The sequence below is a fragment of the Salvelinus alpinus genome, chromosome 12 (genome assembly GCF_045679555.1).
Source record: "Salvelinus alpinus chromosome 12, SLU_Salpinus.1, whole genome shotgun sequence".
Classification (NCBI taxonomy): domain Eukaryota; kingdom Metazoa; phylum Chordata; class Actinopteri; order Salmoniformes; family Salmonidae; genus Salvelinus; species Salvelinus alpinus.
This window is the reverse complement of record NC_092097.1, coordinates 44,595,135-44,613,868: the sequence shown is the minus strand read 5'-3', so window position 1 is coordinate 44,613,868 and position 18,734 is coordinate 44,595,135. Positions and strand designations below refer to the sequence as shown.

At 43.8% G+C, this 18,734-nt stretch overlaps 1 protein-coding gene across 2 annotated transcripts in view; it reads left to right on the top strand.

Moving 5' to 3' along the window:
• The first annotated feature begins 1,690 nt into the window (after positions 1 to 1,690).
• The window catches only part of LOC139536245 (plexin-A1-like), a 416,804-nt gene continuing 399,760 nt past the window's right edge, over positions 1,691 to 18,734 (top strand). Inside the window, exon 1 of one of the 2 annotated variants that reach the window (XM_071336603.1) lies at positions 1,691 to 1,840. The gene's annotated coding sequence lies outside the window, so the exon portion shown is untranslated. The remainder of the gene's footprint in view (positions 1,841 to 18,734) is intronic. The other variant, XM_071336602.1, reaches the window with a different exon arrangement.

Below are 18,734 nucleotides of genomic sequence, written 5' to 3'. Positions count from 1 at the left end.
CAATGGATGGAAGAAATGTCAAGTTATGTATCACTGGATGCCTGATATGAAATACTGTACAACAAAAGGAGTCTGTATTGAAAACATGCCCACGTCAGGCGAGATACCTATTTAGGCAATCCCTAGCTTCTGGGCTGCTCAGTCCTGGCCCTATGGGTCTGCTGTCCTGTTGGTTGTCACTCTGGCCTTGGCCTAACACACCTGAAACCAATAATGAAAGTTTCACTAAGATCCAAAAGCTGGGTGGGGTGTGTTGGGTTGGGGCGCTGCAGTGCCATGGACCCCTAGGGGCAGGACGTGGTGACCCAGCTATATTGTGGGCAAGTAAAAAGAGCTCTACAGTACTATTAGGCCTATGATATGAATTATATGAAGGGTGTACTGTTTCTGTGTGTTAATGTGTATGTGCGTTTTTATTAAACTTTTGTTTTTGCAAACCTTTCCCTTGAGATATAAAAAAAAGGATGTGAAGGAAGTTGTGTTGGGAGAGAGGCGGCTCGAGCTGGCTGGGCGGTCTGGCTAACATTTGCTATAGACGATGTCTTAATAAAGACAAAAAGTCTTTGTACTTTATTTGTAAGAGTTGTTCATTTGTTAGGCTATTGGTTGAAGGTGCAACACAATACTGATTATTGAATTACCATTGATTTAGTTCAGTCTTATCAATCACTTAAACATATTTAATAATCTCTTACCTAGCTTGATAACTGTGGGCATTTTTGCTTACTTTTTGTTGTTCTAAATAGAGACAGCTAGAAGGGCCATGGGTCATATTAGATTGTGTAGAAATGCAGGAAATGAGCTTCAGATGCCCCCCAAAATTGCAGGACCCCCGCCAAGTTATGTCCCCCCCACTTCTAAAACCAAAGTTGTGCCCCCGAACAGATCGGTTAGTACATATTTCAACTGCAGATCAGTCAGTACATATTTCAACTGCATGTGTCCAATGTAACTGCTTGTTCTTTTCCTGAGCACGTTAATATTATATGAATAAAAACAAATACATAGAAAAATAACAACAACAATGAACAAACAAATAGCTATCCTTAAATATTCTCTCTGCTTTCAGACCAAGTCATATCCTCTGTACTATCTCTCCAAACCATGACAGCCACACACACACACACACACACGCACGCACACACACATGCACTTACACGCACACACACACACGCACACACGCAGAGCCAGGTGGTTGTTGGAATAACTCAGCTATCCCAAAAGCTTCCTTGCCGAGGGACCCATGGAACTGTGCCCAATTCACACTTTGTAAGATGTTGATATTCTGAGACTATTTATGAATATTAACATTTCAGGTTTCAAAGTCACTTCTACTGTCTTAAAGAACATTTTCTATAGACAGGTCTGTAATGAACCCTGTTTGTGAACAACCAAGCCTATCCTGAAGCAATAATCTCTCTTGTTGACAAAGACAAATGTAGACTGGTAATTTGGTATTCATATTGCCTAACCTTATTCATTCCACAGCTCCACCCAGAGAAAATGTCTCTCTCATTTTATGAAACGAGATCAAAGACCAAGAAAGTGAGATTGTTTTGCCAATTACATGCTGTGGCCACAAGCCGACTCACTGACGCCCTCTGTGGACCGTACAAGGTATTGGGACAAGACAGCGCATATCCACGCCGTACTTGCTCGCGCCCCGCTTGCTCACATCGAGGCTGGCTTCTCACTGGAAGCCTCGAGCTGCATTCCTCTCCATTCACACGAAGGGAGCCGGCGTGGTGAGCGCACTAGTAGTCCGTGACGAGTGAAAATGTCCTCAAGTTTTGGAATTTAACCATGGCATGGATATCTAATCCAAGGATCACTTGAATTTGTAAGTAGGCCTATCCAGATCAATTGGTGCGTTGTTTGAATGAGATAAACTTTATTTTGGGTTGAAACATTTGGGTGTTTTCGCTCCCATGTTGACAGTTTGTCTTGGCTGTTTAAATAACAGTTGGGTCTGACTGCAAGAGTTTGAAGCTTGTGATTTCTAAACAGCCCTTGTACTAGGCGAACAACGGGTTACCAAAGCGCAACCAGTCTATTTACCTGTGTAGCCTATTGAACTTCACAAATAGTAGTTTTGCATGCTGTCTTGGATGCGCATACAACAGTTATTTATTTTTATTTTTATTTATTTTATGTAGCCCAATTCAACTAGCTGAAGGGTTGATCAACACCGAAGTGGGAAAACTGCGGATATTGTGTCGTTGGCAAGGGTTGTGCGTTAGGTGTGTGGATGCATCCACTTACTGTTCTACAGTACAAGCGCATAGGATACTTAAATAAACTGAGCAGAAGAGTTCGAGCCTAATTGGGCACTCTCTATGTTATTGCTGAATTCATCCAGGTTTTATCCCACGTCCTATCCTAACATCCTAACTTCGTTATATCCGTTTTGTTTTTATATTTGAACAAACATGGGCAAGGACCTATAGTTTCAAAACGGGAAAGCAGACTTGTCTTAGTTACCTCATTGCAAAGGGAATGCTGTTGCATTGCGTTTTTGAGAAGGAATGTCTCCATAGACTACATAATTATAGCTATTCACTGACAGACAGACACTGTCGCCTGGAAAACAGTATTTCTTGGGCGGTGAGTGGTGAGGCTCGTGTATGTCTTTACATTGAAATTCGCGGCATGCTCTCACGTATGGGGTTATTTAATAGGGTTACTTCTGAGTCGTTCTACGCTACTTAGGCTGCGTTTAGAAAGACAGCCCAATTCTGATATTTTTGACCGATCAGATCAGCTCTGAAAAATATATTATGTGAAAGAATCTGATGTGATTTGTTTAAAAGACCAATTATTTGAAAAAATATCGGAATTGTCTAAATGCAGCCTAAATGGACATAAGGGGGTGTAGCATTTCTCATGGGAACCAGTGTGCGGCTTTGGAGCAAAAAAATCGATTACCCTATTAACTTTAAAATAATGATAAATGGTGTGTGAAAAGAGCCATAATCTGCTGACTAGTGAGAGGCAATTTGTAGGCTTTGTTTCAACAGCAATAATTCCGTATTGAGGAGTAATAGAAGGATGAGAGTTGTCTGTGGTTGTGTTGGTCTACCCCATGCATCGAATGTCATCTATTGAATATGCGCTGCTATAGTCTACTCTTGGATTTGCTCGAATATTTTTTCAGTATTATTCTTGTGAGCAAATTACATGTAAAAAATACAGCATTCACCAATTCAAATATATATATATTTTTCCCCCTGACCAAATGTGAATTTATATAAAAGCAAACGCATTTAAATCTGTTGTGATGGATTTGTCTTGTCCGTTGCCCCCAGTTTTATAATTCAAGGAAACCGACATTGGCTTGTTGGTTATAGGCTATGACACCTATTCACATGTCAATTATGAAATATCTCAAACCTGAAACAAATGCTTGTTTAGTAGGCGGTACTAGTTGAATGTCACCAACACTAATCAGTCATAGGGTTGGCATGGCTTTGGCTTGTAAATCACTGAATGACAGACTGGTTGGTCTTCTAGCCTCTCAAAATAATGTCAGATTCCACTGCAAATAGATTGTAGCCTAGTCTACACAGCTAATTGCGGCCACAATGTTTCAATTCTGTAGCGCTCTATTGCAAGTTGGTACAATCAGGTCTCTACAGTGCTACCATTTTACTTGCATATGTGAATACATATTGTTCAGTGCGCCTAGAAAAATTCTAGCTTTATTACCTCAAATAAATATTTATGTGCACCTACATTTTCCAACTTAGGCGCACACGTGCTTGTTGTAAAAAACGCCAGTGTAGAGCCCTGAAAATGTTATCAGTTCACGACCAACAGCGACCAATGGCAACAATGTAGCTGAATGACGCTTGCGTAGGAATGATGCTGCTGACTTTTGATGCACTTTTCTCTTCATCTTGAGCCCAACTCACCTGCACGTCTTACCAAGTTGTTGGACAATCTTCTGAGGGGAATTTGATACATTGATCCTGATGTTTTTCTTGATAAATGCAATGTCTGGTAAGGTTATATTTTTCTTCTCACTTACACAGAAGTTGTAGCTGCCCAATATGGACATCTTTGAAGGAATAGTGTAGTCATGACTCCATGGCTCGACTCCATCAGTGCTTGACTTGGGCAGGAGCTCACCGGAGCTGAGTACCGGCATCTCAAATGTTCTACTGCTTGAGCTCTTGTTCCTCTTATAGCTCAAAAGTATTGTGGAGCTCCTGCACCTAAATATAAAAGGTACAGAAAACCAAAATGAGTACCGACACTTATTCCGGTCCAAGTCTACCACTGCCTGTCATCAATTAATTATATGTGGATCCTCACATTTCATCTTATCATACGTGTCCCTAGTGTGGCATCGCAAATAACGGCTAGAAAATGATTAGCAATCCACCACCCTCTCTCTACATGTTATGATACAAATCTGCCTCAATAGACCAGTGTTGAAGTCTATTTTTTGTTGGATGGCATTTCACTGATCTTGTGTTGCTATCAACTGGAATGAGGAGAACCATTATCATGAGCACATCCTTGCTGCAGTTGACCTACTTTTAACTTGATTCTGTAGTGCGAATGGGCAATGACTCAGTAGCCTGTACTTTCCTCCAGTGTATGTGCGTAGTGTGTGCATGTTGGTCGTGTGTGCGTGCGTGTTGGTCGTGTGTGCGTGCGTGTTGGTCGTGCGTGTTGGTCGTGCGTGAGTGCGTGTTGGTCGTGCGTGAGTGCGAGTTGGTCGTGCGTGCGAGTTGGTCGTGCGCGCGTGCGTCTTGGTCGTGCGCGCGTGCGTCTTGGTCGTGCGTGCGTGTTGGTCGCGCATGCGTGTTGGTCGTGTTGTTAGTGCGTGTTGGTCGCTTGCGCTTTATGGTCGTGTGTGTGTGCGTGCGTGTTGGTCGTGTGTGCGTGCGTGTTGGTCGTGTGTGCGTGCGTGTTGGTCGTGTGTGCGTGCGTGTTGGTCGTGTGTGCGTGCGTGTTGGTCGTGTGTGCGTGCGTGTTGGTCGTGTGCGCGCGCGTGTTGGTCGTGTGCGTGCGTGTGTGTGTGTGTGTGCGTGTGCGTGTGCGTGTGTGTATATGTTGGTTGCGCGTGTGACGGTCATGTGCATGCGCGTGTTGGTCGTGTGTGTGCGGTGTGTTGGTTGGTCGTGTGTGTGTGCGTGCGCGTGTGATGGTCATGTGCATACACGTGTTGGTCCCGCGTGTTGGTCGTGTTTGTGCGTGCGTGTTGGTCGTGTTTGTGTGTGGACGTGATGGTTGTGTGTGTGTGTGTGTGCGCACGTGTTGGTCGTGTGTGTGCATGTGCGCGTTGGTTGTGTGTGCGTGTGTGTGCGCGCGTGTTGGTCGTGTGTGCGTGTTGGTCTCGCGTGTTGGTCGTGTGTGTGTGTGTGCGCGCGCGCGCGTTGGTCGTGTGTGTGCGCGTGTGCGTGTTGGTCGTGTGTGTGTGTGCGCACGCAGTGTTAGTCGTGTGTGTGTGTGTGCGCGCGCGCGTTGGCCGTGTGTGTGCGTGCGCGCGCTTCTTGGCCGTGTGTGTGCGTGCGTGCGTGCGCTTGTTGGCCGTGTGTGTGCGCTCACATGTTGGGCGTGTGCGTGCGCTCATGTTGGGCGTGTGTGCGCGTTGGGCGTGTGTGTGTGCGTGTGTTGTTGGTCTCGTGTAACAGTATAACTTTAGACCGTCCCCTCGCCCATACCCGGGCGCAAACCAGGGACCTTCTGCACACATCACAGTCACCCACGAAGCGTCATTACCCATCGCTCCACAAAAGCCGCGGCCCTTGCAGAGCAAGGGGAAACCCTACTTCAAGTCTCAGAGCAAGTGACGTAACCGATTGAAACGCTATTAGCGCTTACCCGCTAACTAGCTAGCCATTTCACATCCGTTACACTCGTGTCGTCTTGTTGGTCTCCTGTGTGTGTGTGTGTGTGTGTGTGTGTGTGTGTGTGTGTGTGTGTGTGTGTGTGTGTGTGTGCGTGCGTGCATATTGGTCTCTTTTCACGGCCCCTTGACTGCCAGACATTTTAAACCGGTGTGACAACCTCATCCTAAAAAAAAAAAAAAAACATCTCTCCCTCTCTTTCACTCCTGCTGTTTCTTTCTTTCTTGCTGTCATTCTCCCACTCCTTCGCGTTCCCTCTATCTTCCTTCAGGCCCTCCCTCTTTTCCTACTGTCAGTGCTGTGTGTTTCTCCCTCTGCGGAGCGCCCCTACTTTCATCACGTTCCGAGTTCTGGCACGATTTCCACATTTCGGAATCTCCACTTCCCCCTCTTTCTGTTTGAACTTCTCTTAGTTGTGGGTTTCGGCTCATTAGGTCAAATCCGCCACTTATTATAGTGTCAAAATGTACTACAAAGTGTAAAAAGGATCATTTTGGTCCAAAACTGAGATTTGCGAGTTGATTGGAAAACATGGTATGTCACAGAGTTAAGGGTACCGTAATAGTTTTCCTCGTGTTGGGTTTATCTCAATCCTGATTAACTTTGCCTCAGTTTCACACCATCTGGCTGAAGACCTGGTTAGACATTTCAAGTTATCTAGAAGGATGAGTGACTGTAACTGTGTACTGTTTTGGCAGAGTGAATGTGCAAACGCTAGCTACGTGCGAACACACACGAGACACCCACGTTAAACCACACCCCCCCAAGACAACTCTCGTTTGGCTTCAATCATGGCTGCTGCATTTCTTAATGAACCAGCTGAAAACCGAGGCCAAATCAGGAAGTTCAGTCCTCCTTTAAAGATGATTGAGGCTTCCTCAATAGAGCGTAATGGAATATCTGCCTTCCTATACGTACCAGTGGAGGTGTTACGTTTTTGGGGTTGTGGGCCAAGTCAAGGCTAGGAGGTGGGTTGTAGTTTTACCTTCATCTCTTAAATCTTTAACCCTTCCCTCACCCTTTCTTCTCTCTGTTCCTCCGCTTCTCTCTTCCCTCACTCTTTCCTCTCTCTGTTCCTCTGCTTCTCTCCTCCCTTCCCTCACTCTTTCCTCTCTCTGTTCCTCCGCTTCTCTCTTCTCCCTTTTCCTTTTGTTTGTTTTGCTTCCGTTGGCTGTCGGTCTCGGGCTGCGCTGTCTGTCGGTCTCGGGCTGCGCTGTCTGTCGGTCTCTGGCTGCGCTGTCTGTCGGTCTCTGGCTGCGCTGCCTGTCGGTCTCTGGCTGCGCTGCCTGTCGGTCTCTGGCTGCGCCGCCTGTCGGTCTCGTGCTGCGCCGCCTGTCGGTCTCGTGCTGCGCCGCCTGTCGGTCTCGTGCTGCGCCGCCTCTCGGGCTGCGCCGCCTGTCGGTCTAGGGCTGCGCTGCCTGTCGGTCTCGGGCTGCCTGTCGGTCTCGGGCTGCGCTGCCTGTCGGTCTCGGGCTGCACTGGCTGTGTCACGCTCTCTCTCACTTGTTCTCTCACTACCCTTTTGAACAGACCCCAGGATGGTTGATATTAGAGGTCGACCGATTATGATTTTTCAACGCCGATACCAATTATTGGAGGACCAAAAAAAAGCCGCTAATGATTAAACGGACTATTTTTATATATATATTTGTAATAATAACAATTACAACAATACTGAATGAACACTTATTTTAACTTAATATAATACATCAATAAAATCAATTTAGTCTCAAATAAATAATGAAACATGTTCAATTTGGTTTAAATAATGCAAAAACAAAGTGTTGGTGAAGAAAGTAAAAGTGCAATATGTGCCATGTAAGAAAGCTAACATTTAAGATCTTTGCTCAGAACATATGAAAGCTGGTGAGGGATGGAAGCTATACTGTTACACTGGCAATACTACAGTGCCTATTAGAACATCCAATTGTCAAAGGTTAATGAAATACAAATGGTATAGAGAGACATAGTCCTATAATTCCTATAATAACGACAACCTAAAACTTCTTACCTGGGAATATTGAAGACTCATGTTAAAAGGAACCACCAGCTTTCATATGTTCTGAGCAAGGAACTTAAACGTTGGCTTTCTTACATGGCACACATTGCACTTTTACTTCTCCAACACTTTGTTTTTGCATTATTTAAACCAAATTGAACATGTTTCATTATTTATTTGAGGCTAAATTGATTTTATTGATGTATTATATTAAGTTAAAATAAGTGTTAATTCAGTATTGTTGTAATTGTCATTATTGCAAATACATTTAAAAAAATCGGCCGATTAATCGGTATCGGCTTTTTTTTGGTCCTTCAATAATCGGTATCGGTATCGGCGTTAAAGTCATAATCGGTCGACCTCTAGTTTGTAGTGCTCAGTGGAGTCGGTGCGTGTGTGGCTTTTGTTGAAGCACCACAATTTCTGTGTGTGCATTTGAATGTGTGCACTGTGCATGTATAGTCCATTTTGAGGCAACATACAGAACTAAAAAGGCCTTAGTTTGTGTCTGCCTTCCTATTTCTCAGGTCTCCTCTGTGGGGAAGATTAAATGGAGAATAGTTTACATAAGCACACAGGCATTTATTGTTGCAATTAATGTTAATGGTGCAGCAGGCTCGCTTCAAAATTGCCTCGTCTCCTCTGCAGTGCCTGCCTTGGGCCTAGCCCTCTCGTAGTTTGTTTTATTTACAGAGGGGAATTTAAATAATTCACTAGCCTGTAAATAAGACAAATAGAACGCAGTGCTGGGCCTTTTAGAGTCACTTGCCCAGGGAAAGCATGGCCGCCATGCACCTATAAATCAGGTGAGGTGTGGTGACGTAAAGGAGAGACGGGAAGAGAAGGCTCTTTTGAGTGAGGTAACATCACTGCTTTGCAGTGTGTGTGAGAGGGAAGCAGAGTGTGTGGAATTGTACACATGCACGCCACCCACTCTAAAGTCAGCACCTGTGTGTGTACCAGATGTACATAAGTGTTAATTTATTCATTTTGTTTACTGCCTGTTTTGCCTGAGTCCTCAGAAGTGGTAGTTAGGTGTGCATGCGTGGGTGTGTGTGTGTGTGTGTGGGTAGGTGTTAAAAAGACCAGTCACTTCACAGTGAAATAGTTGATACTAAATCTAGCTGTGGTGTTGGTTAACTTCTTACGGCTGAGATCCCGTTAAGGGGATCGACTTGACAACAGCCAGTGAAAGTGCAGGGTGCCAAATTCAAGCAACAGAAATCTCATAATTAAAATTACTCAAACACACAAGTATTTTACACCATTTTAAAGAAAAAACATGTTGTTAATCCCACCACAGTGTCCGATTTCAAAAAGGCTTTACGACGAAAGCACACCATCTGATTGTTAGGTCAGTACCTAGTCACAGAAAAACATAGCCATTTTTCCAGCCAAAGAGAGGAGTCACAAAAAGCAGAAATATAGATAAAATGAATCGCTAACCTTTGATGATCTTCATCAGATGACACTCATAGGACTTCGTGTTACACAATACATGTATGTTTTGTTCGATAAAGTTCATATTTATATCCAAAAATCTTAGTTTACATTGGCGCATTATGTTCAGTAATGTTTTTCCTCAAACATTCAGTGATTTTGGAGAGAGCCACATCAATTTACAGAAATACTCATAATAAACATTGATAAAAGATACAAGTGTTATACATGGAACTTTAGATAAACTTCTCCTTAATGCAACCGCTGTGTCAGATTTAAAAAAAACTTTACGGCAAAAGCACACCATGCAATAATCTGAGTACGGCGCTCAGACACAAAAACAAGCCATACAGGTACCCGCCATATTGTGGAGTCAACAGAAGTTAGAAATAGTATTATAAATATTCACTTACCTTTGATGATCTTCATCAGAATGCACTCCCAGGAATCCCAGTTCCACAAATGTTTATTTTGTTTGATAAAGTCCATAATTTATGTCCAAATACCTCCTTTTTGTTAGTACACAAATTCAAACTCAGGAGGCGCGGGCAAGTCCAGGCAAAATTTCAGACGAAAAGTCATATTACAGTTCGTAGAAACATGGCAAACGAAGTATAGAATCAATCTTTAGGATGTTTTTATCATAAATCTTCAATAATGTTTCAACCGGAGAATTCCTTTGTCTCTAGAAATGCAATGGAACGCAGCTAACTCTCACGGGAGCGTGCGAGACTGAGCTCGTGGCACTCTGCCAGACCCCTGACTCAAACAGCTCTCATTCCCCCCTCCTTCACAGTAGAAGCATCAAACAAGGTTCTAAAGACCGTTGACATCTAGTGGATGCCTTAGGAAGTGCAATCGGACCAAATTTTACACTGTGTATTGGATAGGCAAAGACTTGAAAACCTACAAACCTCAGATTTCCCACTTTCTGGTTGGATTTTTTCTCAGGTTTTTGCCTGCCATATGAGTTCTGTTATACACACAGACATCATTCAAACAGTTTTAGAAACTACAGTGTTTTCTATCCAAATATACTAATTATATGCATATCTTAGCTTCTACGCCTGAGTAGCAGGCAGTTTACTCTGGGCACCTTATTCATCCAAGCTACTCAATACTGCCCCCAGCCATAAGAAGTTAAATGAATGAATGAATTCCAGGGTGTGGAAGTTGGTGATAGCCACTGGAAGATTCATTTTTTTGCTCCCAGTAATGTAGATTAGAATCACTAGTTTACATTCCAGGCTCTCACCACACTAGCTAAACTCCTAGTGACGTTTTGCTCCAAATCTCTCTGTTGTGTCTATCTCTCAATTCCAAGCACTGACTGTTCCGCGGCGCGAACTGTAGATAAACTTTAGATAAGAGCACCGCGTGGAACTGATGTGCAGTCAGAGTCAGGTGCTATGTGGAACAACGCCCCCACCCCAACTCCACTCAAGAGAAGTGTTTCTCAACTCCATTCCCGGGAACTCACGCCACGGGATCTGCACTTTTTGTTGTTGTTCTAGCTCAGCTCTAACAGATTCAACTAGTCATCAAGCCATTTGAGTATTTGAATCAGAAATGTAAGTGGGGAAAACACTGCACACCCCGGGGGTTCTCCCTGCTGGACTGATGTCGAGACATCTAGATCATGTAGGCCTATATTGCCAGAAGCCCTTCCCCTTTCTCTAGCCCCCTTTGTCAGCACTCTCTGTCTGTGTGTGAAAGGGTTAAAGAGACAGAAAAGATGAGCCCATCACCAGTCTTGCTTCCATTGTGTGCTGGCATTGTAGCGTAGCATGTCGACCACAGATACTGTATGTTACCAGATAATTATTTCCACCTTAAGGCTACCGCTAATTTGCTAAATAGCTTTCGCCTCACCCTAATGCAAAGCGATGCAAAGGTTTCCAATGGTTAGTGGGTCGGTGACATGCTTCCATCCTATTGGAAGCAGACCCATTGCCGTTGCACGTATTTGGTTTTGTTCCAGCACTAACACACCTGATTCATTTGGTCAACTAATCTTCAATCCCATTTGTTGAATCAGGTGTACTACTGCTGGAGTAGAATACACAAGTGCAATGGCTGTGGGTCTCTGATGAACGGATTGGGAAACACTTTGTTAACTGATGTGAACACTTCATTAGCCAAAGTTCTCAGGAGATTTGGAGGCTCTGTGTTTCTCCTTGAGGGAAACATGTGCTTCAGGATCATAAACCCCCCCCCCCCCTCCTCCTCTTTCCCAACCTCCCTCCCTCCTGCCCTTCTCCTTCAGCTTGTGAAGTGAAAAGCCACTCCAGCCATGTCGTGCAGAACATTGACTACGCTAATTCCTTTAGGGGATACCACTCCACTCATGGGCATACACCCCACCCTCCGTCAATGCGGAGACAGGGGGAGGATTGCGGGGAATACCGAGAGTGGGGGAGGAGGGAAGGTCAAAGGTTAGACAGATCCCTCTTTAAGGTGGAAGGCTGGCCTTTGACAACCCCACCATTCGTTCTGCATACGTGGTTACATCCACCCCCAGGACCTGTCATTAAGGTCAGGACTATACCAGCTCACTGGGGAAAAGGGGGTGGACATTGGAGAAGGGGGGATAACATAACATCAGACTTCTCAGTGTTAGTCATTGCTGATTCAATGATTCAAGGCAATTGTTGTGCATGTGATGCACACGCATGCTCCCTTCTAGATGGTGGGAGTGATTTGGTTAAGGAACAGCCATGTGACCACTAGGGCCCAGACGGAGGTGATATGATTGAATTGAGTTGGGCAGCAGGTCTCTATTGTTGAGCACTGCATTCCTATTAAATGGGTTGTGTAACTTGTGATTGGTGTGTTCTGCTGACCCGTGAAGGCTAGGAGGAGTTCCTTTCTCTCTTTCTCTTTCCTTCCCTCTCTCAGTTCCCCTATAAACCATCCCAAGTGAGTGCTTGAGGAATGTGGTTGTTCCAGTTGATCGACCCATCATCCATTGTTACCGGTGTTTTTTGAATGGCCCGATCATGGCCTTTGGTATGTCATTAGACTCTGACGGTTGTGTTTTGGGGGTGTGTCTTCAGTGAGGTGAAACGTTCTAAATATTGCAGATAAAAATGCTATGTATAGAGTAGGGCTGTGCCTGGTATGTATAGAGTAGGGCTGTGCCTGGTATGTATAGAGTAGGGCTGTGCCTGGTATGTATAGAGCAGGGCTGTGCCTGGTATGTATAGAGCAGGGCTGTGCCTGGTATGTAATAGAGCAGGGCTGTGCCTGGTATGTAATAGAGTAGGGCTGTGCCTGGTATGTAATAGAGTAGGGCTGTGCCTGGTATGTAATAGAGTAGGGCTGTGCCTGGTATGTAATAGAGTAGGGCTGTGCCTGGTATGTAATAGAGTAGGGCTGTGCCTGGTATGTAATAGAGTAGGGCTGTGCCTGGTATGTAATAGAGTAGGGCTGTGCCTGGTATGTAATAGAGTAGGGCTGTGCCTGGTATGTAATAGAGTAGGGCTGTGCCTGGTATGTAATAGAGTAGGGCTGTGCCTGGTATGTAATAGAGTAGGGCTGTGCCTGGTATGTAATAGAGTAGGGCTGTGCCTGGTATGTAATAGAGTAGGGCTGTGCCTGGTATGCAATAGAGTAGGGCTGTGCCTGGTATGCAATAGAGTAGGGCTGTGCCTGGTATGCAATAGAGTAGGGCTGTGCCTGGTATGCAATAGAGTAGGGCTGTGCCTGGTATGCAATAGAGTAGGGCTGTGCCTGGTATGCAATAGAGTAGGGCTGTGCCTGGTATGCAATAGAGTAGGGCTGTGCCTGGTATGCAATAGAGTAGGGCTGTGCCTGGTATGCAATAGAGTAGGGCTGTGCCTGGTATGCAATAGAGTAGGGCTGTGCCTGGTATGCAATAGAGTAGGGCTGTGCCTGGTATGCAATAGAGTAGGGCTGTGCCTGGTATGCAATAGAGTAGGGCTGTGCCTGGTATGCAATAGAGTAGGGCTGTGCCTGGTATGCAATAGAGTAGGGCTGTGCCTGGTATGCAATAGAGTAGGGCTGTGCCTGGTAGAGGTCGACCGATTATGATTTTTCAACGCCGATACCGATTATTGGAGGACAAAAAAAGCCGATACCGATAAATCGGCCGATTTTATAAAAATATATATATATCATACACACACACATTTTTGTAATAATGACAATTGCAACAATACTGAATGAACAATGAACACTTTTATTTTAACTTAATATAATACATAAATACACACACACACACAGCTCTGAAGTGACAATGATACTGAAGAGTCTGCTTAGGAGACAAATACTCTCAACTGTTTGAATAAAAATAGAGTTTAAGTTACCTGTGATGAATGTTGAAAACAAAAACTGTCATTTCTATATGCAGGAAATCCTATTTTAATAATGGGCATGGTAAGAATTGACGACCAAAGTTGCGAGTCATAATTCCATGACACCTTCTAGCAAAATCTGAAAAGCGGTTCCTTCATTTATTTCATAGGATATTTTCTCTGTGTTTCGTGTAGGCTTACACCACCTTGCCAATTGTATAACTTTGTAGATATCCATAGGACAAGGTAACTCTGATCAATATTGGCTAAATATAAGCGAAGATAAAAAAAAATTGTAGAGTGGATTTATGAAAATATGTTGACACACGTTACCTTATCCTAGTGAGATTTACACGGGTATCAAAACGTCGAGGCGGTTTAAGCCTGCACGAAACACAGGCCTTATTTGAAGTAGATCAAGACATTCTCTATGGAAGACATGAACGGTAAAATAACGAAGGAACCCCTGTCAAGTTCAGCCGCAAGTTATTACAGGAATTATAATGCGTCGACTATTTCTCTCTAAACAATATACCTTTGACTAATCCGGAAACTATCACCTCAAAAACAAAACGTTTATTCCGTTACGTATTTTATCTAACGGGTGGCATCCATGAGTCTAAATATTCCTGTTACATTGCACAACCTTCAATGTTGTCATAATTACGTAAAATTCTGGCAAATTAGTTCGCAAAGAGCCAGGCGGCCCAAACTGTTGCATATACCCTGACTCTGCGTGCAATGAACGCAAGAGAAATGACTCAATTTCACCTGGTTAATATTGCCTGCAAACCTGGATTTCTTTTAGCTAAATATGCAGGTTTAAAAATATATACTTGTGTATTGATTTTAAGAAAGGCATTGATGTTTATGGTTAAGTACACATTGGAGCAATGACAGTCATTGATTGATTGTTTTTTATAAGATAAGTTTAGACCATTGGACTAGTTAACTGTAAGGTTGCAAGATTGGATACCCCGAGCTGACATGGTTAAAAATCTGTCGTTCTGCCCCTGAACGAGGCAGAACGTTCCTAGGCCGTCATTGAAAATAAGAATGTGTTCGTAACTGACTTGCCTAGTTAAATAAAGATTAAATAAAGGTGTAAAAAATATAAAAATATTAAAAATAAAAAACATCGGCAAATCGGCGCCCAAAAATACCGATTTCCGATTGTTATGAAAACTTGAAATCGGCCCCGATTAATCGGTCGACCTCTAGTGCCTGGTATGTACAGTTGAAGTCGGAAGTTTACATACACCTTAGCCAAATACATTTAAACTCAGTTTTTCACAATTCCTGACATTTAATCCCAGTAACAATTCCCTGTCTTAGGTCAGTTAGGATCACCACTTTATTTTAAGAATGTGAAATGTTAGAATAATAGTAGAGAGAATTATTTATTTCAGCTTTTATTTCTTTCATCACATTCCCAGTAGGTCAGAAGTTTACATACACTCAATTAGTATTTGGCAGCATTGCCTTTAAATTGTTTAACTTGGGTCAAACATTTTGGGTAGCTTTCCACAAGCTTCCCATAATAAGTTGGGTTAATTTTGGCCTATTCTTCCTGACAGAGCTGGTGTAACGGAGTCAGGTTTGTAGGCCTCCTTGCTCGCACATGCTTTTTCAGTTCTGCCCACACATTTTCTATAGGATTGAGGTCAGGGCTTTGTGATGGCCACTCCAATACCTTGGCTTTGTTGTCCTTAAGTGAAGACATAAATTATGAAATAACACAATCATGTATGTAGTAGCCACCCTTTGCCTTGATCACAGCTTTGCACGCTCATGGCATTCTCTTAACCAGCTTCATGAGGTTGTCACCTGGAATGAATTTAAATTAACAGGTGTGCCTTATTAAAAGTTAATTTGTGGAATTTCTTTCCATCTTAATGTGTTAGAGCCAATCAGTTGTGTTGTGACAAGGTAGGTGTGGTATACAGAAGATGGCCCTATGTGGTAATAGACCAAGTCCATATTATGGCAAGAACAGCTGAAATAAGCAAACAGAAATGACAGTCCATCATTACTTTAAGACATGGTCAGTCAATCCGGAACATTTCAAGAACTTTGAAAGTTTCTTCAAGTGCAGTCACAAAAACCATCAAGCGCTATGATGAAACTGGCTCTCATGAGGACCGCTACAGGAATGGAAGACCCAGAGTAACCTCTGCTGCAGAGGATACGTTCAGTAGAGTTAACTGCACATCAGACTGCTGCCCAAATAAATGCTTCACAGAGTTCAAGTAACACACATCTCAACATCAACTGTCCAGAGGAGACTGCGTGAATCAGGCCTTCATGGTTGAATTGCTGCAAAGAAACCACTACTAAAGGACACCAATAAGAAGTAGAGACTTGCTTGGGCCAAGAAACACGAGCAATGGACATTAGACTGGTGGAAATTTGTCCTGGAGTCAATTTGAGATATTTGGTACCAACCGCCGTGTCTTTGTTAGAATCGGTGTGGGTGAACGGATGATCTCCGCATGTGTATTTCCCACCGTAAAGCATGGAGGAGGTGGTGTTATGGTGTGGCGGTGCTTTGCTGATTACACGGTCTGTGATTTATTTAGAATTCAAGGCACACTTAACCAGCATGGCTACCACAGCATTCTGCAGCGATACGCCAGCCCATCTGGTTTGCGCTCAGTGGGACTGTCATTTGTTTTTCACCAGGACAATGACCCAACACACCTCCAGGCTGTGTAAGGGCTTTTTGAAGAAGGAGAGTGATGGAGTGCTGCATCAGATGACCTGGCCTTCACAATCACCCGACCTCAACCCAATTGCGATGGTTTGGGATGAGTCGGACTGCAGAGTGAAGGAAAAGCAGCCAACAAGTGCTCAGCATATGTGGGAACTCCTTCAAGATTGTTGGAAAACCATTCCAGGTGCAACTGGTTGAGAAGTTTTCACTCTCTTTTTACTGTATTTATTTCTTATCTATTGTTCACCTAAAACCTATTTTTTACTTAAAATTTGCACTGCTGGTAAGTAAGCATTTCACTAAGGTCTACACCGTTTTGTATTTGGTGCATGTGACAAATAAACTTTAATTTGATTTTAGAACGCCAAAAGTGTGTAAAGCTGTCATCAAGGCAAAGAGTGGCTATTTTGAAGAATATCAAATCTAAAAAATATTTAGATTTTTTAAAACACTTTTTTGTTACTAAATGATTCCATATGTGTTATTTCACAGTTTTGATGTCTTCACTATAATTATACAGTGTAGAAAGTAGTAAAAATAAAGAAAAACCCTTGAATTAGGTGACCAAACTTTTGCCTGGTACTGTATGCCTATCAAACTTGCACAGTGACATTTCAATGTAGTTATTCACTCTATTCCAACGGCATGACGATCAGTTTGAGCTCATTGAAGAGGCCCACCTCTTTTTTTTTTTTTGCCATTAGGAATAGACAGTGCCGTCAGAACTTGGCCTCGGCTCAGACAAGGTACGAACTCCAGAATACTGATCTAGTTTCAGAAGTGTTATAATTTAAGGAACAAGAAAGCTTGGGTGTTCATTTAGGCCGCCTCAGACAGAAAAGAGAGGAGGAGAGGAAGGGAGGAAACTTGGCACTGTAGTTAGTTTAGCTGTCTGCACGAAGCTCACCAGGAGCGTTCTTATGGCAAAGACCGTTGTGTGTGTGTGTGTGTGTGTGTGTGTGCAGGGGAAGGATGACAAAACTGAGAGAGACAGCTGACTCAAACTTTAATTATGGCCTGATCCCGCTATCAGAACACCCTGTGGCTTTAGGGCTTTTTGGAAGCTAGACAGATGTTATGTAGGGGTTTTAAGCCGGAAATGTAAGTTATTTTGGGGAAGATTGAAACAAATCTACACCCCATCTCCAGATACTCTATATATACAGAAGTATGTGGACACCTTCAAATGAGTGGATTCGGCTATTTCAAGACACACCCGTTGCTGACAGGTGTACAAAATCGAGCAAAGAAATGTCCATAGACAAACATTGGCAGTAGAACGACCTTATTAGCGAGCTCAGTGACTGTCAACGTGGCACCGTCTTAGGATGCCACCTTTCCAACAAGTCAGTTCATCAAATTTCTGCCCTGCTGGAGCTGCTCCGGTCAGCACTGTGTTGTCATTGTGAAGTGGAAATGTCTAGGAGCAACAACGGCTCAGCTGTGAAGTGGTAGGCCACACAACCTCACGGAACAGGAGAGCCAAGTGCTGAAGCGCGCAGCGTGTAAAAAATGGTCTGTCCTCGGTTGCAACACTCACTACCAAGTTCCAAACTGCCCCTGAAAGCAACGACAGCACAAGAACTGTTCGTCTGGAGCTTCATGAAATGGGTTTCCATGGCCGAGCAGCCGCTCACAAGCCTAAGATCACCATGCACAATGCCAAGCGTCGGCGAGAGTGGTGTAAAGCTTGCAGCCATTGGACTCTGGAGCAGTGTTCTCTGGAGTGATGAATCACGCTTCACCATCTGGCATTCTGACAGACTGGGTTTGGCGGATGCCAGGAGAACAGTTTGGTGGAGGAGGAATATTTTTCATGGTTCGTTCTAGGCCCGTTAGTTCCAGTGAATGGCAATCTTAACTCTACAGCATGCATTGACATTCTAGACAATTCTGTGCTTCCAACTGTGTGGCAACAGTTTGGGGAACGCCCTCTCCTGTTTCAGCATGACAATGCCCCCGTGCACATAGCAAAGTCCATACAGAAATGGTTTGTTGAAATTGGTGTGGATGAACTTGACTGGCCTGCACAGAGCCTTGACCTCTACCCAATCTAATACCTCTGGGATGAATTGGAACCTCGACTGCGTGCCAGACCTAATCGCCCAACATCAGTGTCTGACCTCACTAATGCTCTTGTGGCTGAATGCAAGCAATTCCCCGCAGCAATGTTCCAACATCGAGTGGAAAGCCATCCCAGAAGTGTGGAGGCTGCTATTGCAGCAAACGGGGGGACCAACTCTATATTAATGCCCATGATTTTGGAATGAGATGTTCGACGAGCACGTATCCACGTACTTTTGGTCATGTATTGTAAGTTTATGGGTTTAGTATTTTGGGTGGGTATTTTGGTGGCAGCGGTGGGATCTTTCTCACTACTCATATGGAGGGGAGATAGACGTGGGGAG